The sequence below is a fragment of the Delphinapterus leucas genome, chromosome 2, assembly GCF_059928025.1.
Source record: "Delphinapterus leucas isolate spDelLeu-1000000601 "Yukka" chromosome 2, BTC_Dleu_Yukka2, whole genome shotgun sequence".
NCBI classification, from domain to species: Eukaryota; Metazoa; Chordata; class Mammalia; order Artiodactyla; family Monodontidae; genus Delphinapterus; species Delphinapterus leucas.
Window position 1 is genome coordinate 145,420,320 of NC_143130.1, and position 20,750 is coordinate 145,441,069.

Genomic DNA, 20,750 nt, shown 5'->3' on the forward strand with positions numbered 1-20,750 from the left:
ATCTACTAAGCTCTCTGAGTTTCCATCCCTCAGCTGTGAAATAGAGAGGTTTTATGTGTTTGTGAGGGGAGCTAATACGTTATTCATTCATTTAGTGCTGGGCACTGAGAGGAATGCAAAGCTGTATAAGACTCAGCTCCCACACGAAGCCCCATCAGTGACTTGCACCTGTCTCTGTGAGAGGGGAAGAAAACCAGCATGGCCCTCAAGCCCTTGCTCAGGATACTTGTGAGGAAGAGCTCTTGCCTCTCGCTGCTCCTGCCTCAGTTTCCTACACATTATGTGCTTTCTTGACTATCCATATGTTTCTGGTGTACTGTCTCTGTAAATATGCTAAGCTGAGAGAGGTGAGGTTTACTGGATTGGCAGAAGCAGAGCTGCTTGACAAAGGGAGTCAAAACTCAGCTGGCACCCAGAACAAGGAGGACAGGAGAGAGTAGAAGGGAGGGAACCGGAAAAGCTAGAGGCAAATTAGACCAGCTCCCAGGAGAATCCAAGGCCTGGCGTGTGCCTTGGTGGCTCCAGAAGTTCATGACAGATTGGCTTTTCATGAGGATGAAGAAAAGCCAGCAGAACTGTTTCTTATTAGCAGCCAGATTATTTTAGCAAAAGTTCTGCCTTCTAAGGAGGTAAAAATCAAGAAGTAATTAGGAAGTGAACACAGACTTCTTGAATAACTCGGGAGATGATACCGCTGCTTGCAAAGGCGTATGCTTTTCTTCAAAGGCAAGTCTAAAACGGCATTTCTCATTCATGAATGCCCCTGTCATTCATTCATTAAGTGCTAGGCACTGAGAGGGATGCAACGTTGTACAAGACTCAGCTCCTGCCTTCAGCTTTATTCTAGTGAACGTTTATTGAGCACCTACTATGTGCCAGGCACTGGACCCCATCCTAGAATCAAGAATAAATAAGAGCACAGTTTCTTACCTCGAGGAGCTTATAGTCTAGTGGATTTGCTAATAAAATGTCTTCCCACTTAGAATATTCTAAACACTGACTTGAACAGATAGTATATATTTTTCTCTCCTGTGATTCTCTCAGTTCTTTGGCCCTTGTTGGGAGAATAAGTCTTCTGGATTTATTCTAGAAGCTCACCAGTTCGGCTCTGAGCTCGCAGTTATTTGTGACTGAGAGAGAAAAAAAGTGGTCTGTTCCCTGTCTCTCTCCACAGGTTTAACAATGCACCCGGCTGCATCAGGAACATCCAGTTTGTTCTCCAGATGAGGTGTTACACACTCTGAGTCATTTTTCTGGCTTTTGAAAAAGCTCAGTTCAACCCTCCAATTTCCTACCTTTCTCTTCCACCTGCCTTGTTTAATAATTAGGCTATTTAATAAAAGCTTTTGATGAAGAGTGGGGGAGGAAGATGGTGATTGTTCCGGTTTACAAGTGCCTGGGGAATAGAGCAGCTACCTCTGCCAGAGTCATCATGTTCTGGGTGATTCCCTGGACATCATGCTGAGTGAAAAGGCCAGAGGCCTTTCCCACTTCAGGGCCCAGACATGGCTAACCAGGGGTCATTCTGTCTCCAAGGGCCCTGCCAAAGAATCAAGTTTGGTTCCTGTCTCCAAGACGCCTTGTTGTTCCTGCTCCTGACTTTTCATTGCATATACTTACTTGGAACTTCTACTAACAGCAGACGAGTTCAAGTACACACTGGGTTTGGAGGGTAGAGAGCAGATCAGACTGGGTGAAGGTAAGGAAAAAACTGCAGGTCAGCTTATAATGAGGCAGAAGAGTCCAGAGGCCTCACTGGAGGAACACATTTCAGTAGGAGGGCACTCAAGGCATGGATTTGAGCACAATAAGTGACAAGTTCCTGCAGAGAGAGGGAGAGAACGTCATACTGAAAGGCTACATAGCTTGGGGGGAAAGAGCACTGGTTTTGGAGTGATCGAGATGTCAGTTCAGATTCCAGCTCCACCATTTACTAGCCATACGATCTTAGGCAAGTCGATTAGCCTTCTCAAGCTTCAGCTTCCTCATCTATAAAATGGAACTAATAATCTTGTATAGTCATTGTGAGAACTAGGAATAAAATATATCAAGTTACTGGCGTGCAATAGGCCCTCAGTAAGTGGCGTCTGTAATTAGTTATTGAGCGCTTTTAAAATACTAGGTACTAGGTACCTTATATAGTAGGTGGGGGCGTATGTGTAGAAAGTGGTTTGACCAGTAGGACTGACCAATGTATTATCCCAGGAGATTTTCCTTGGGTTGCCAGGCAGTGGGCTAGCTCCCTCTTTCTCCAACAGGGGGACCGGCTGTACCCAATCTCAACTTCCTGTGGGACCAGGAGACCTCAAGCTGGGCATTTCAAGCACTTCCCTAAGCAATGGGCCCCTAAGCTCATACTGCTTAGTGTCTGAACCCCAAGATATTTACCCCCTCAGCACAGCCCCTCTCAAGCTGACCTATGTAAAGGAAGAGCAACAAGTGATTCCTCCTTAGGAGTGCTGCTCCAGAGCACATCCAGCCACACCCCACCCGACCCTGCCTCTCTGCAGGATCCAGAGAGAACAGAGGATCTGCGTACCTGCCCCTTTTATGAGCGTCACCTGCACCAGTGATGCTACTAGTACTGAGTCCTTTGCCAGAGCAGAAAGCCAGTCTCTACTCAGAAACAACAACTCTAAATGCTGTATGAAAATATTATGCTATGATACAGTTATTTCACATGGTCCTATTGGGGTGCAGAGGAGAGACATCTAATTGCCTTTTGGAGAATGTGCTACTTGAGCTAACTTTGAAAGAAGAGTTGGCTGGGCAGATGTGGGGAGGGACATTCCATTCAAAGGGAATAGCAAAGCGTGGAGGTGAGAGAGGAAGTCTAAGGAGTTCTGCTTGCTCAGTTACAGGAGTAGCGATGTGACACATGATGCTGGGAAGGTAGACACGCCTTTGAGGCTTGTGCTGAGAAACTGGAATTTATTTTGGAGGTAATGGAGAGTCACAAAAGTACCTGAGGCAGATGTGCAGTTTAGAAAGATCATCTTGCAAGCTCTGTGAAGCGTGATTTTGGAGGAGCAAGACTAGGGGCAGTTGCAACAACCCAGGGAAGAGCTGATGATTGCACAAACCAGGGTGGAGCAATGGGAATAGAGCAGAGAGGATTGGGAGAGAGGATTATAGTCATAACATGTTAGGATTGAAAGAGAATTTAGGAGTCATTGGTTCTTTCATTCACAGCTCGGGAAATTGAGGACTAAAGAGATTGTATAACTTCTTGCAAATTGAATCTCCTTGCACCCAAACCTCCTTTTTCTAGGGAATTTCCCAGATGGCTAGGAAGACCTGTCATGTTTTTCAGGGTCCGCTTCCCTAGGTATGGTATTCTTGGTCTTTGGAAGTGTAAGGGTGGGATAGGTGGCTGACTTCTAATGAAGGTTACGTTAGAAAAGGGAAGGGAGCGGACTGTGGCAGTCTCTTTCCTTCTCCTGAGGGTCTCTCAAAGCCTCCTTCATTTTAGAGGGATGTGGGGTTTATTTGCAGAACTGCAACCTCTTGTGTTGGTTTGTTTGTAGAAGGATTGACAGTGTTACTTCCTGGCAAACAAAACACACCCAATTTGTTCACAGTTGTGACGAATGCATGGGAGTAACCCTACAATGTACACAAAGAAGCAGAAATTCTATCTGATGCAGTGAATGCGGGATATCAGCAAAATCTGATTGGTCGCCTGGTGTGCTCTGACAACCAAGCTTTCAGCATCCTTTCTAGAGAGTGTCACTTGAGATGTGTATATGAAATAGTCCTGTGATATAGGTATTATTGGGCACATTTAACACAGAGGGAAACTGAAGTCCAGAGAGCCTAAGATCATGCCTGTGGACACAAGTAAGTAAGCAGCAGAGCTGGGGTTCAAACTTACAAGTGCTCAATTCATATTCCCTATTTTTCCCACTCCACCTGTTTACCTTCCTGGAAGGTGGTGCAGGACTTGCCATCGTTTTCTCTTTTAACCCTAATGTGTGCACATCTATGGCTGTATGATTAGTTGATCACAGAGAGGGTATGTACAACCTTATATTTTTGATCCTCTGACTTAAGCATGGACTGAACCACTCATGGATGAGTTTGAGTTGTTCTCAGAAACAGATGTCCTTCAACAACACAGCTGTCATGCTAGTCCTCTGCAACATGGGGTTTGTATAGGGCCAAGGGGACAAAACTACTGGAGTGGGGTCCTGGCCTTATCAGAGTCCTCCCTTTTAAGGCCAATTTTCCAAATATAGTACAATCTACACGTTTAACAACAACCACTTCTCTTCCCTTAAGTGAGGGTGGGAAAAAGAAATGCTAACACCAATTAGCTTTCTTCTTAAACATACCTTGTTATAATGTTCTTTAATTATAAAATATCATATATTATAAATATATTGGTTTGGCCAAAAAATTCGTTCGGTTTTTTTCTATAAGCTGTTATGGAAAAATATCTATAAAATTAACAACATAAAATAATAATATTCATTGTAAAATTGTATATATAAACATTTGAATATATACTCATATACATGTATCTATATATTTGCATATGTGAGTATAGATACAATGAATAAAGCTATCTGTGTATGTACATATATAGGCATAACCATATTTCTTTTGCACGAATGGGCTCACGATGTACAAACTATCCTGCAATTTTCTTTTTTTTACTTATCAAATAAACTGAATTTCTTTGTAAGATCATACTGATGGGTTTCTCTGACCCAGTGGTTGTGGGGAATGTCAGTACCCCCACTGTTTCCTGATTGCTCCTGACACCTGCTCGTCTTGATAAGGCCTGTATGTAACCGGATCAAATAATATCATGTATCTGAGAGCTCTTTACAAATGTAGGGCGCTGTACTCGTATTAGTTATCAAAATACCATATGTAATGTGAAGATACATTTATATAGGAATGGATTGGATGCTTCTTATAGTGTTCTTGTGCCATAGCTAGGGGAGAATGTTTGCACTTTGGACTGGGAGAAGAGCAGACACTGAGATTGATAATGTAGTTGGTCCTGCCTGCTGTCAAGTGCTCACCGTGGAAGGAGTTTTTAGCCCCCTCTGTGCCTTGCTTCTGGTCACCTCTGTCCCTCGAACCACCTGGGTGATTGATCTGAGGAAGTTTCCTAATCACATCTATTTCACCAAACAAGGTGACAGCCACAATGGGAGCAGGGATTTCTTCCAACCTCTCCTGGGAGCCCAGAATCTGAGGACGGTAGAGTTGGTGGAGAACAAGGGGCACCTTTTAGCTCTTTAAAACACCCCTCAAAAAACTCCAAATCCCTTTTTGGTTCAGTTTAACGTTTCACTTCTCCCTGCTTCCAGCTGACAGTTGGAGAAAAACCAAATTGGTGGTTGGCTGGTTGGGTTTTTTTTTAACCTAATGACAAGCCTGGCTTAGAACTGCTCAACCATCCTTCAGCTCCCAATACTGTAGGTCTATAAATAAACAGGCATGTATATAATCTACTTTTGTTTACTTCTCCCCAGATGGAAGTCCATTAATTTCCCAATATATTTTACAGAATGACTTGCCTGTTTCCAGGATTGGGAAGATATATTAATTCTTAGTTCTGAAATGTTTAAGTTAGAAAATAATAGGAAATAGAAGAAATAGAAGGACTGAGATGACTCATTTATCTCAGATGTTCACCCTAAACTACTTCAGAAATGCCAGCAATGAATTAAAACCAGAATTCCAGAGGAATGACCTAAATCCTACTTCACCAGAGACACTCTTCAAGTTCCTTAGCAAAAATTGCAGTTTATCTCTAGAATGGAGGAGCTTGATGATGGCTTGAGTCAAGTAGCATGGACTTAGCTCCAACTGGTCTAGGGATAACGAATCAATATTGTTCCTCTATGGGCAGAGACCTCTTTAGAAGATGACAAAGGGAAGACACAGTCAAGTATAAGACACTGATTTCCTGTGATATGTTAGTGCCGAGAAGGAGAGCTGGCTTGGATAAAGAGAAAGATCTTTCTTGCTCACTGAATTGTAAACCAAATCTGCTCCTCTGCTTGTTGTGTGGTGCTCCTCCGACTTTAATTTTTCCCTAAGCACAAATGAAATGGCCCTACAGAGATCCATCAAGTAGCTGCCCCATCTTGTCTTTGATCATGGGGTCCTCCCCACAGGCGTCCTTGTTTTCTATAAGGTGATCTGAAGCCTGGGGATCCCACCATGCAATGGATATAAAGACTAGGGTTGTGGTTGAGTCAAAAATCAGGGAAAAGATAAAATTCAGGTCAAGGGACAGAAAACTTCTTTGTCGAAAGATTAATAAAACTTCATATTTAACTAGCAACTGCAGGGAAGAAACTAATCTTACAACATAATAGATGTTGTTGATAATGTTAATTACCTCCTTGGAAGCCACCAAGAAGTGGCTTTCAATTTTATGCATTTATTGTCCAAGTTGTAAATTTGGTCTTGGAATGAACAGGTAGTAAAAGACTTTAGAAGCTTAATAAGGGAGGTTATTTACTTTGTGTATAAATGAAGAGAAGGTTTTGAGTGAATAAAGATTAAGAGACAGAGAGAGAGACTGACTAACCCTAACCCGGGCTGGTACCTTAGGTGAGCCCTCCATAGGGTGTTGGTGAAGGTGGTCTGAGAGGCAGCACTGGCTCTCGGTCTTGTGTATGCAGACCTCCGTTTTATCAGTCCACTTGGCAGTGAGCAGGCTCTAGTAGGGTTGACAGAAAAAATGCAGGGCAGTCAGTTCTGAGTTCGATAGATAACAATGAATATTTTTTTAGTATAAGTATTGCCCCTGCAATATTTGTATATCTATTTGCTAAATCTGGCAACCCAATCTAGGAGGCTTCCATTAATTAACTCACCAGAGACTTATTTATAAGTCAGAATGCCAGTGTGTGGATTTCCAGGGCAGGGTACACCTTTCCACATATTAGAGTCCTTGCGCCTACTATCTGTACCACTGTCCTTTAGGTGTTTGGAAAACCAAGTTTGCCATGGTTGGTGAATCCCACCTTGTAGTAAAGTGGTAAAGCAGGCTCATGGGCTGTGCATCCAGGCTGCAGTAGAACATGGGAACCCTGGGTGTTTGACTACAAGGACACCACCCAGAACCTGGAATAGCAATCCAGTCAGACACAGTGTCTCTCTCTCCCCCCAATAGTGTTGCAGTAATGTTGGGCTTAAACTCTCCTTTTTCAATATTTATTTATTTTTATTTATAGTTATTTATTTTTTTTGCGGTATGCGGCCCTCTCACTGTTGTGGCCTCTCCCGTTGCGGAGCACAGGCTCCGGACGCGCAGGCTCAGTGGCCATGGCTCACGGGCCCAGCCGCTCCGCGGCACGTGGGATCTTCCCGGACCAGGGCACGAACCCGTGTCCCCTGCATCGGCAGGCGGACTCTCAACCACTGCGCCACCAGGGAAGTCCTTCAATATTTATTTTTAAAAAATTTTTTACAAGTCACCAAAATCTTACTCCTCATCATAGACATGCTGCCATTTCCAAGATATCTGCTGACTTTGCTGATTAAATCAATTTATATTTTGAGGGAGTCATGCTAGATGTCTTTTGAGGTTTAGGAAACTTGATAGTCTTAACTAGTAGATGTTAATTTTACAAGATAGTTTCAGGTACATACATATGTGTCTTTGATTTTCTAAAACAGAATAGTTTTCATCTCAGACTCCCCTTCTGTGCGATGCAGAAAAATTAATCTAGGAACTACCAAGGAGATTAATTCTATTCTATTATTCTACTCACATTCTCTCCCTTGCTCTACTTTAGATGGAATCTCAGTGGGATCGGAGTGAGAGAGGGGGGACCATGTAACACCATGTGCTCTGTGTTGGTGGTTCCCAAGATGAGTAGCTGCCCCATCTTGTCTTTGATCATGGGGTCCTCCCCACTGGCGTCCAGAGTTATCCTCAAAGGTGGCTGCGTGCCCATCTGGTTTGCTCAGCTTGTCTGCCATCCATGGCTGTTCCTCCATGGTGTGACTCCTTCGGGCTGCTGGCTGTCATTCTCAGCTAACTTCTCAGAGTATGAGTAGGGTTCAGCTCCTCTCCCACACCTCTTTGGGGCCACAGGAAACAAGGCCGTCACTGAGTTCTCTTCCTTTATCACCTGTAAAGCCATCTCTTCTCTGTTGACCCCATATCAGTGTGGCATAAGCACACCTGTGGAGTTAGCTGCCCTCCCTAGATAGGAAGTAGACACAAGCCTCCTCCATTCTCAGTTTCCTCAAAGCTCATCTGGTGTTCTACCCCCGACCACATTTCCGTCTCTTCTGAGGGGATTCACCCTGGGAAGATGACAGGGGGCTGGGGCCTCTCTTGGAGACCACGCATCCCTACTGTCCAGGTAACCCTACTGGACTGCCTGAGGCCTGGTTATCTTGGACGGTTCTTTTGGATCAGTCCTATTTGTCTACTGGTTAGGCTTAAATAGTTGTTGAAAGCTCAGAAAGTCCTTTCTCCCAAGTCCAGGTCTTGTGTTCAGTACTCTAATTTGAATATCAAAAGCTAAGCACTGACTTTCTTGCCATTCCAGCTGTAGCAGCATCACTTTTCCCTAGCACAGGGCATGCCTTGGATGACACAGTGGGAGAGGACAGTGAAGTGTGCAGTGTTGGTGGATGCAAGGAAGACCTAGTTAATGTCTCAAAATGTCCTTCTGCACTGGCAGTGGACCTGTCACTGCACTCTGTGCCTTAGACCCACATAATCCTCAGAACAATCCCCCAAACTATTATCATTCTCATTTCCAGATGAAGAAAGGAAAGGTCGAAGAGAGGATAGGTAACTTGTTCAAAGATTCCAGTTATAAGTGATGGAGAAAGAATTGAACTTAGGGTAATCTAATTTCAAAGCCTTCATTTAAAATCCTAACAATGGTCTCTTTACCTTGGTGAACCACTGACTCTCCAGGAGTTTGTTAAAAACAATTTTGATAAAGACCCAGTGCAGGAGATCCTGATCCAATTGATCTGCGATGGGGCCTGGTCGTCGTATTTTGAACTGTCTCTGTAGGTAATTCAGACGCACACCAAAGTTTGAGAGCTGGCTCTGTCACTTGTTAACTGTGTGATTTGGGACAAATTACTTCACCTCCCAGGGCCTCAGTTTCCTCATTTGTTAAATTGGGGATGGTGATACCCCCTACCTTTGTGTTACTGTGGGAATTAAATGAGTTTAAAATAAAAGCACTAGGAAGACTGCATGGCACATAGTAAGTGGTTGATAAGCATTAAAGATGATTACTTTCTCTGCCTCTTGGCAGCAACTTACTTAACAAAACATTTTTTAGGAGCTCTATTTCCTGGACAGATTACATAAAAGAGTAATTGCCTGCATTTACATAGATTTTTAATAGTTTGTGTCTCAGAAAGTGATTTTTTTTTTAGCCTCTTTTCCCAAATCTCTGTTTATGCCAAATTTGGATACCATGGTCTCCTGTTGTCCTAACCGTCTGGAGGCCATATTTTGAAGGTAAGTTGAAATTAAGCCACAGATGTAATGACGATGGCAGATCAAAGAGAAATAGGTCTATGAATCTTGACCTTGGTTGTAACTTAGAAATACAGAGAGAGCTTTAGACAATACCCAAGTCATATCCTAGATCAGTTAATATCAGAATCTTGGGTAATAGGGCCCAGCCATCAGTATATTTTAATCTCCAGGTGATCCAATGTGTGGCCATTGGGCCCCACCCTAGCTCTACTAAGTAGAAACTCTGGTGCTGGGACCCAGTAATCTGTGTTCTAATAAGCCTTCTGCAAACCTCAGGACCTTTGATGTGAACCATTTCATTATCGTCCGCATGTCCAGGTCTCTGTTTCTGCTTCTCTGTCCAGTAGGGACAAAAAGCAAGAGAGAAGATGTATTAACTCAGTTCCCTTAAGAAGGTTCAAGCGGGTCAGTACGGCCCTAGCCAGGCCTGCCCTAGTATTGGGCAATGAGGGTCCTTCAGCCTAAATGCCTGTATCTCAAGGGGAAGATGATCCAATTAAGAGAGGCCCCACTTTCTCAGAATGGAGACCATGTCAATATTTGCCTAAAATACCCCTTTTTTCCAATCCTAACTCTGCCCTGGAAGCTTCGCGGAGACTAATAACACGTAAACAAGTTCCACACCAACCCATCTGCTTCTCATTTCCTGCAGAATGCTAAAATGAGTCTTTTAAGGTTGCTTGCGATATGTCCCTCTCCTCCTGCCCTGCCCCTGGGGCGCTAGCTCTGCGTCCTCAGACCACCTCAGGCCCTGCCTCCTCCTCCACCCGGGTCCTGTCTGCGCAGACTTGGCTTCGCACAACGCTCACAGTTATTCCTGGCATTTGCTTTTTTGGCTTAGGGCACAGCCAATGATATCGTTTTCTTCTTCTGTTTAAAGCACTGTCCTCAGTCTCCTCCTTTGTCCCTTTCTCCTCTGGCAAGTGTAATGCTATTGACAATTGAAAGTGGCCTGGTTCCCTGGAGCCTGGTAAATGGCCCTGCTGCTAGAATTAGGGTGAGAACCGTGGGCAGAAGTGAGAGCTGGGCTAACAGGACCTGCTCTCCCGGGGCTCCAACGCCCCTCTTGGGACCTCCCCAGCGTACTTGGGAGGTTGGAGTACTGGGGGGGTGTTGGGGGGGGGACCTGGAGTAAGTCTGAATTTCCTTCCTAAATTTGAGCAGTGACTCCATGTGACCTTAAACCACTTGTGGCTTTGCTCTCTTCTGTTTAGCTTCTCTTAAGTAGACCTTTGCCGGAGTGACGCCCTATTCTGTTGCATACCTTGTTTTACTGCACTTTGCTTTATTTCACTTCCAAGATGTTGCTTTTTTTTTTTTTTTTTTACAAATTGAAGGTTTGTGGCAACCCCATATCCAGCAGGTCTATCGGTGCCATTTTCCCAACAGCACTTGCTCACTTCGTGTTTCTGTGTCACATTATGGTAATTCTCACAATATTTCAACCTTTTCATTATTATTATAGTTGTTTTGGTGATCTGTGATCTTTGATGTTACTATTGTAATTGTTTTGTGGTGCTATGAACTGTGCCCATATAAGATGGTGAACTTAATCAATAAATGTTGTGTGTGTTCTGACTGCTCCACCAACCAGACATTCCCCATCTCTCTCCATCTCCTCGGGCCTCCCTATTCCCTGAGACACAACAGTATTGAAATTGGGCCAGTCAATAACCCTACAATGGCATCTAAGTGTTCAGGTGAAAGGAGGAGTCCTACGTCTCTCAATTTAAATCAAAGCTGGAAATGATTAAGCTTAGTGAGGAAGGCATGTTGAAAGCCGAGATAGGCTGAAAGCTAGCCCTCTTGCGCCCAACAGTCAGCTGAGGTGTGAGTGCAAAGGAAAAGTTCTTGCAGGAAATGAAAAGTGCTACTCCAGTAAACACATGAATGATAAGAAAGCAAAACAGCCTTATTCCTGATATGGAGAAAGTTTTAGTGGTCTGGATAGAAGATCAGACCAGCCACAACATTCCCTTAAGCCAAAGCCTAATCCAGAGCAAGGCCCTAACTCTATTCAATTCTAGGAAGGCTGAGAGAAGGAAGCTGCAGAAGAAAAGTGTGAAGCTAGCAGAGGTTTGTTCATGAGGTTTAAGTAAAGAAGCCGTCACCATAACATAAAAGTACAGAGTGAAGCAGTACGTGCTGTTGTAGAAGCTGCAGCAAATTATCCAGGAGATCTAGCTCAGATCATTAATAAATGTGGCTACACTAAACACAGATTTTCAGTGTAGACAAGACAGCCTTGTCCTGGAAGAAGATGCCACCTAGAACTTTGTAGCTGAAGAGGAGAAGTCAATGCCTGGCTTCAAAGCTTCAAAGGACAGGCTGACTGTCTTGTGAGGGGCTAATGCAGCTGGTGACTTTCAGCTGAAGCCAGTTCTCATTTAACATTCCAAGAATCTTAGGGCCCTTTAGAATTATGCTAAATCTACTCTGCCTGTGCTCTGTAAGAACAAAAAAGCCTGGATGCCAGCATGTCTGTTTGTAACATGGTTTACTGGATATTTTAAGCCCACTGTTGAGATCTGTTGCTTAGAGAAAAGATTCTTTTCAAAACATTACCACTTATTGACAATATACCTGGTCACCCAAGAGCTCTGATGGAGATGTACAATGAGATGAACGTTGTTTTCATGCTTCCTAACACAACATCCATTGTGTAGCCCACGGATCAAGGAGTCATTTTGATTTTCAAGTCTTATTATTTAAGAAATAAATTTCATAAGGCTATAGCTGCCATAGACAGTGATTCCTCTGATGGATCTGGGCAAAGTAAATTGAAAACCTACTGTAAATGATTCACCTTTCTAGAGGCCATTAACAAGATTCATGATTCATGGGAAGAGGTCAAAATACCAACATTAACAGGAGTTTGGAAGAAATTGATTCCGACCCTCATGGATGCCTTTGAGCAGTTCAGGACTTCAGTGGAGGAAGTCCCTGCAGATGTGGTGGAAATAGCAAGAGAACTAGAATTAGAAGTGGAGCCTGAAGATGTGACTGAATTGCTACTATATCTCATGATAAAACTTGAACAGATGAGTTGCTTCTTATTGATGAGAAAAGAAAGTGGTTTCTTGGGATGCAATCTACTCCTGGTGAAGATGCTGTGAAGATTGTAGAAATGATAACAAAGGATTTAGAATATTACATAAACTTAGCTCATAAAGCAGAGGCAGGTTTTGAGAAGATTGACTAATTTTGAAAGAAGTTCTACCGTTGGTTCAATGCTACCAAGCAGCATTGCATGCTACAGAGAAATTGCTCATTAAAGAAAAAGCCAATCTGTGTGGCAGACTTCATTGTTGTCTTATTTTAGGAAATAGCCACATCCACCCCAGGCTTCAGCGACCACCGCTCTGATCAGTCAGTGGCCATCAACATTGAGTCAAGATCCTTCACCAGCAAAATGACTACAACTCACTGAAGGTTCAGATGATGGTTAGTATTTTTTAGCAATAAAGTGTTTTTTAATTAAAGTATGTACATTGATTTTTTAGATATAATGCTATTGCACACTTATTAGACTGCAGTATGGCGTAAATATAACTTTTATATGTACTGGGAAACCAAAACATTTGTGTCTTGCTTTATTGCAGTGGTCTGGAACTGAACCCACAATATCTCTAACATATACCTGTACTGTTAGAATGTGAACAAACTTGGAAAGACCAGTTCCAGGGGACACTGTGGAGTAGGAAATGTGTTCCTGTATTTTCCTTTCAGTTTCAGAGAGATGCTTCTCTCCTCTTCCTCAAGGACTTAATCTGGACCCTATTCTAAGGGCAAACCCCAAGCCCTCTCCTAAATGTGCTGTCCTATCCCGTACTTCATCTTCTCATCACCCTGCCAAGACCAGGTTAGAAAAATGATAACTCTCATTATCCTAATATATTTTTTCTCCAAATCTGTCAACAGCATAAACTTTGGAATGCCCTCTTTATACCAGACATTGTGCTTTAAGACTCAGCTCTGGCCCTTAAGAAGCTTGAAGAGACAGGACATGCACATGCAAAGGTAATAGCTTTGGACCATGTCAAGTGAATCAAACAGATAACAAAGCTTAAAGGATTATGCAATTATTCAATAAATATATATTGAGTGCTTATTATATACTATGTTACATGCTAAACCAGTGAAAAAACAGATAAAACCCCTGGCTTCATGGATCTTAGATTCTAATGAGACAAGAACAGTGTTAACAAATAAATATATAATACATCAACTTGTGACAAGTGCTCTGAAGGAAAATGAAGCAGAGTAAGGTGAATTTTTTTAGATAGGAGGTCAGAGAATGCCTCCCAGATAAGGTGCCATTTGAGTCAAAACCTGAAGAAAGAGGGAGAGCAAGACATAAGAATATCTGGAAGAATTTTCCAAGCAAGCTGAATAGCAAGTGCAAAGGTCCTGAGGCGGGAGTGTGCTTGTTGGGTTCTAAGAAGGACAAGTAGGCCAGTGTGGCTGGAGGGCAGTGAGTGAGAGGGGATGGGCAAGATAAAAGGTTAGAGAAGGGACAAGTGTAGATCACCAATGTTCTGGAGGCTGTGGGAAGAATTTTGGATTTTATTCTGAAGCCATTAGAGAGTTTTGAGAGTTTTGAGCAGAGCAGTGACATGATCTGAGTTATACATTGAAAGGATCATTCTGTGTGAGGGTAGATTTAGGGGTGCAAGAGGAGAAGCCTGAGGCCAGTCAGGAGGCTACTATAATAATCCAGGGGTGAAATGATGATGGCTTGGACCGAAGTGATAGGACTGAGGTTGGTGATATGAGGTTTAATTCTGAATATATTTTGAAGGTAGACAAAATAGCTAAGGTATGGGGTTATAAACAGAGAAATTAGGAATGACACCAAAATTTTTTACCTGAACTGAAGGTTTTACATTCATAGGAGAGAGTGGCTGCTTCTGGCTCAGCTAATCAGAGTAGGATTAATGAAAGACCTAAGATTTGAGTTGCACTTGAAAAAACTAGTAGGGTTTTGTGGCTTGTGGAAATTCTCAGTGGCTTATTCTGAGACCATTTTTTCTTCCTAGACCCCATCACACCACCCCAAACCCACTCCTTTGTTAAATTTTAGCACCTCTACTACAGGAGACAAGGGACTCACCCAGCCCAAGAGAGGCAGATCTTGATCCTTTAAGCCAATCATGGAAATTCCTTGCTCTTGCCAGTAACTGGTTTAGAAATGGGCTGGTTTAGGAATGGGCATGCCCTACAATTCTGGGCAATGGAACGTAAAAGGGAACTCTGAAGAAGGGACTTCTGGGAAACTTTCTGAGTCTGAGATGCCCTGGATTTGAGATGCTGTCGTGTAAGGACATGGTACTCAAGCTGCCATTGTCATCTTGCAAACATAAAGGGGGAAGATGAGGTCAACAGCCACATTTTGAGGGTGGCAGAGGAAAAAGGTTGGAAAAAGCCTGGTTCTTTGAGGACATCGTTGAGTCACTGAGTTACCCAACCTTGGAGTTGTGCGACTTCTGGACTTCTTACTATGTGAGATTAAAGAAACAAAAAACAAAAAAACCCTCCTTATCATCAAATGCTTTTTAAAAAATATTTATTTATTTTATTTATTTATGTTTTGGCTGCATCGGGTCTTAGTTGCGGCATGTGGGATCTTCACTGAGGCATGCGGGATCTTCACTGAGGCATGCGGGATCGCTTTTTTTCATTGCGGCGCAGGCTTCTCTCTAGCTGTGGTGTGTGGGCTCCAGGGCGCGTAGGCTGTATAGTTTGCAGCACGCTAGCTCAGTAGTTGTGACGCATGGGCTTAGTTGCCCCACGGCATGTGGGATCTTAGTTCCCCGACCAGGGATTGAACCCGCATCCCCTGCATTGGAAGGTGGATTCTTTACCACTGGACCACCGGGGAAGTCCCTCATCAAATGCTTTTGAGTTGGATAGTTTTTGCTTGAAGCGGAAAGTAAGTCATTTTAGATGAGGAATAAAGACTTTAGGTAGGAAGACATAGCAAAATCAAAGATACTTTGAGGCAAGATTTCCTTTGAGACAAGAGAAATCAATACACATTTGGGAAAGAGTAGGTGGAGTAATTTGGCATTCATTCATAGGCTTGTTCAACAAATATTTGTGGAGCCCGTACTATGCGCCAGATGCTGTTCTAAGATGGGGGATGCTGCAGTGAACAGGATAGACAGGATCCCTCTTCTCATGGAGTTTATTACCTTGTGAAGGAAAGACAGGTGGTAACAAAGGAAACACAATAAGAATAATTTCAGGAAGATGTAAGTATGATAAAGGAAATAAAATACACTGATGTGCTAGAAAGGGACTAGAGAGGCTTCCTGAGGTTGGGAATGGTACATTCAGGAGACTTAAAGAGGGAAAAGAGTCAGTCAGGTTGACAAAGTGAAATGAGGCTGGTGTGGCTGTAGCCTAGGGAGAGAAAGGAGAAGGAAGAGGCCAGAGAGGGAAGCAAGGCCACGTCCTTTGGTTTTGGGGCCAAGGCAGGCATGCAGATTTTATTCTAAGTCACAAGGGAAGCAGCTGGAGGATGTTTAGCAGGGGCGTGATATGACTTTTTATCTTTGTAGATCTTTCTGGTGACATCATGGATGGACCCAAGTGGAGAGATGTGGGAGACAGAGGGATATAAGTCTGGGAAAGCAGTCACTGCCAGGTAGCTTCCTTCCATTTCAACAACCCAACCCAACATTGTGGCTCAATGGAGAATTTCAGGCATGGGAGCAAGGGCATTGGGGGAAAAATTATGGCAGAGGCCCTTTCCTCTGCCGGGTCATACATTTATCCTTCCTCTTCCTTTTTCTAGAAAACAAGTCAGCCTTGCCACAGCACTAGCTACAAAGAACCATGTTGATTAGAAATAGAGCTGATTACCTAAGATGCTGGTCACATTATGTTACAGAAATACTAGGACAGTGCTGTCTAAAAGAAATAGCATGTGAGCCACATAGGTAGTTTAACATTTTCTCTTAGCCATATTAAAAAAGTAAAAGAAAGTAAAGATAAGAAATTAATTTTAATAGTATATTTTATTTAAGCCAAATATCCAAACATTATCATTTCAATATATAATCAATATAAAAATTATTAGTGATCTATTTTTCTCTCTTTTTTTCTTCCCCCTAAGTCTGAAATTTGGTGTATATTTTACACTTATAGCACATCTCAGTTTGGACTAGCAACATTTCGAGTGCTCAGTAACCACATGTGGCTAGTGGCTACTGTACTGAAAAGCACAGGCATGGGAATATGGCCTGGGAAGGCCCCGTACAGGGAGGCCATGTCAGGATGGAACCCTGGACTTTGGCAATGGTTTCATGATTCTGCTGCTCTGCTCTGGATCCATTCTGTAAAAGAGATGTATTAGGTCAAAGGACATGAACATTTTTAGGACTCTTGATTATTTTCCTAATTGATTACATCTATTTATGATACTACCCACCATGACTACAGGTGCCAATATCACCAGCTCCTGATTTAGAAATTTGCATTTTAATTTGGGGGGGTGGTTAAGTTTAAATTTAATTTAGTGAAAGAAATACCATGCTTCTTTTAATCTGCTTCTCTTTGATAACTAGTAAAATTGAAATTTTTTTACATTTTTATTAATATTTGTTCTTTTGTGAATTGTTTTGTTACAAATCTTTGTTCTGTTATCAGCTAAAGTCTTAATGACATTTTTGAGTGGATCAGAATGCTTGCTCAAGTCAGCCTGACGATCATATTTTGTCTCCTTAGATTGGCCTCAGGGGCAGCCAGATTATCAGGCAATGCTTAGGAAGCATGAAATCAGACCAAGGACGGAGCTGATCTCAGGTGTTTCTCGGCTAAGTCAGATCACAGCCCTCTATGGCTGGAAGTGTATGTGGGAGTCTGCTTAGTAAAGAGATTCCTTTCCCTTAGCTGTGTTTAGGGGGAACTGGTGTGCTTGCTTGCTGACTAATTCCCTTGTATGTACTGGGTCTTTTTTCAACTTATGTGTAAGTTTCTGTGTTCTGCACTACTGTTGCATTCTTTCCGTGCTCCCCTGAAATTACTCCCGGAGCACCTGGGCTGGAATGCTGGCTCTTCTCAACCTTTCAGTCACAGATTTACAACCTCTAGATTTACCTCTGTATATAACCAGTCATGTTTGTGATGGGGGAAATCTTACCAATTTAATATTGAAATCAACTTTATTTCCAGTTTCTTGGATAACATCTTGTTGTGATCTTTAAGAAGTGACAACAGCTTCTACAAAATCACCATTGAATATGATGTCCAAAATTAGGCACTCTTTCTTATGTGAAGAAGACTCATTCTATCTCTATTAAAATTTTTTTTTTTTTGGCCGTACCACACGGCATGGGGGATCTTAGCTCCCTGACCAGGAATCGAACCCGTGCCCTGTGTGGTGGAAGCGCACAGTCCTAGCCACTGGACCACCAGGGAATTCCTCTATTAACATTTAAAAATGAATGAATATGGAAAATTACATACCCTTTTGCATTTATAAAAATAATTTAAAATTTTCTAGTTTAATATCTTATGATATTCTTCAATTAAGGTATTTTTTATCATTGAGATTGACCCCTCCTTTTGTTAATGAATCATTCTGAAAAGCTAAAATATACACATGGCATAAAATTCAGAAGGTACAAAAAGCTATATAATGAAAGTAGTCTTCTTTCCTCCTCTGACTTCTACCCACTTAACTTCCCTCTTGAGGGCAACTGATGTTATCAGTTTCTTGTTTATCATTCCAGACATGGTTTTTGCATTTTCAGATATCCAACACACACACACACACACACACACACACATACACACACAAACACACAAATAGTAATGCACCATTCTATATTATTCTATCCTGCATATTGCTTTTCTCACTTATCAATATTTATTTGATGTATTTTCACATCAGTACAAACACAACTGTTTCCTTCTTTTTAATGGCTGCATATAATTCAATATGAATGTAATGTGATTTATTAATTGGTTTCCTACTGCTGGTCAAAGGGCTAGTTTTCAGCCAATTTGCATTTACAAACAATGCTGTAACTAGTATCATTGTGCATGTTATTTTGCTCACATGGAAGTGTGTCTATAGGATGAATGCCTAGAAGTAGAGTTGTTGGGTCAAGTGCATTTTTAGTTTTGACAGTTATGGCCAAATTGCCTTCCATAGATTTATACTGTTTATAATCAGCAACAAATGGGTGTGCTGGTTTCCCCTTGGCAATATTGGATATCATCAAGCTTTCTGATCTTTGTCAATAGGGAGGTGAAAAATGACATCTCATTGTAGCTTTAAAGTGCATTTCTCTTTAAAAATGAGGTTGAGCTTTTCATATGTTTAACAGTCACTTTTGTTTCATTTTGAAGCTGAAGTTTGTAGCATAGTATGATCTGGCCTTTGCATCTCAAATCCTGCCTTGCAGAAACCAGAACATGTCTTTTATATCTCCACAGCTTTTGCATCAGTTTAGGTTCATTTTGACTGCAAGTAACATAAAACCCTGACTCAACTGACTTTAACAATAAGGGAAATCTTTTATCTTACATGACATCATGTCCTGGGATACAGTAGCTTTAGGATTGGTTAGTTCAGCTACTCACCAAGGTCGCCGAGGTCCCTGGTCTTTCTATCCTTCTGATTGCCGCCCTCTTCATGGTCACTACATGGCTGCATTACAGTCAGGCATCCCATAGAGACAATGCAGCAACCAGTAGAAGATGAGGGATGTTTCTTACCATGAGTCTCTTTTTAAGAACAAGGCAACTTTCCTGAAGTCCCCTTTCAGAAGATATGCCCTTGAATCTCATTAGCCAGATCTGAGTTTTATGCCCATTCCTAAACCAATAACTGGCATGGAGAATGGGACCATCACAACTGGTTCATGTTAGTCAGGATTTTTCCCTGAATTACATGGAGTAGCAGGGGACAATCCCCTGCCCTCCAAAAGTAATTGGGGCACGACCAACAAGAAACATGTGGATCGGCTGTAGGGGGACAATCGACTGTGGCTGCCACAACTCTGCACATGTTATTCCCTTTGCCTGATACAGCACTCCTTTATTTACCCTCCCATCTAACTACTATTCATCTTTCCAGTATAGGCTCGGGTTTGGCTCCCAGAAAACTGACTGTTTCCTCTAGGAAACTGACTTTGTTTCCTCCATTCCCATGCAGCCTGTGCCACCCTCTTCACACTGCATTCTAAAGCTGGCTTCGCCTCCCAGTCTCCCACCACATCCCAGATCCGTGAGGGCAGGGGCTGGGTCTGATTTGTTTCTGTATCTCTGGCCCCTAGGACATTGCACAGTACAGAACAGACACTTAACTCATGCTTGTTGAATGATGTGTCTGCTAGTATTTAGAGTTTCAAGTCTAGATTTACAACAGAAATCAACTTAGAGTTTTGTGTTTGTGAATGATTTGCTTGTTGAAATTTGGAATTAGGATTATCTTTTCCACATACAGCAAACTGGAGAGTTTACAGAACAAATTGTTTAACTTGTGGATTATTGGTTCCTTAAAAGTCCAGAAGTTCAACAAATATTTCCTGAACACATATTATGTGTTGGGCACTGTCCCAGTTGGCTCTTTATACAAGAGTAGTATGAGGGCTTGTCTTTGAATGTGAGTTTATGCTTTAAGGCAGCATTTTTCAAACTGCAGGTCAAGGTCTCTTTCTGGGCAATGAAATCAATTTTGTGGGTTAAAACCATTATTAAAATGAAAAAAGATTAGAATAAAATATATCCGAGTGCATCCTCTTGGTAAAACTTTTGGTTTATATTTATATTTATGTTTATGTTTATATTTATATGATGTCCTGGGTCAAGATAATAAAATGTGTTTTTTACTATGGGTGATGGTCAAAAAAGTTTAAAACCAGAGAGACTGGTTCAAGATGGCGGAGTAGAAGGACTTGCGCTCACTCCCTCTTGCAAGAGCACCAGAATCACAACTAACTGCTGAATAATCATCAACAGGTCACTGGAACTCACCAAAAAAGATACCCCACATCCAAAGACAAAGGAGAAGCCACAATGAGATGGTAGGAGGGGCACAATCACAATAAAATCAAATCCCATAACTGCTGGGTGGGTGACTCACAAATTGGAGAACACATACCACAGAAGTCCACCCACTGGAGTGAAGGTTCTGAGCCACACGTCAGGCTTCCCAACCTGGGGGTCCGGCAACGGTAGGAGGAATTCCTAGAGAAACAGACTTTGAAGGCTAGCGGGATTTGATTGCAGGACTTCAACAGGA

At 42.3% G+C, this 20,750-nt stretch overlaps 1 long non-coding RNA gene across 3 annotated transcripts in view; it reads right to left on the reverse strand.

The window, feature by feature from the left end:
• The window catches only part of LOC111173057 (uncharacterized), a 39,081-nt gene that overhangs the window by 17,680 nt on the left and 651 nt on the right, over positions 1–20,750 (reverse strand). For 2 of the 3 annotated variants that reach the window (XR_002644085.2, XR_002644084.2), the window contains exons 2-3: positions 6,575–6,688; positions 1,621–1,822 (exon numbers count right to left, since the gene is read on the reverse strand). This is a non-coding gene — a long non-coding RNA (uncharacterized LOC111173057). Of the gene's footprint in view, positions 1–1,620; positions 1,823–6,574; positions 6,689–16,496; positions 20,696–20,750 lie in introns of those variants that run through there. The other variant, XR_016392197.1, reaches the window with a different exon arrangement.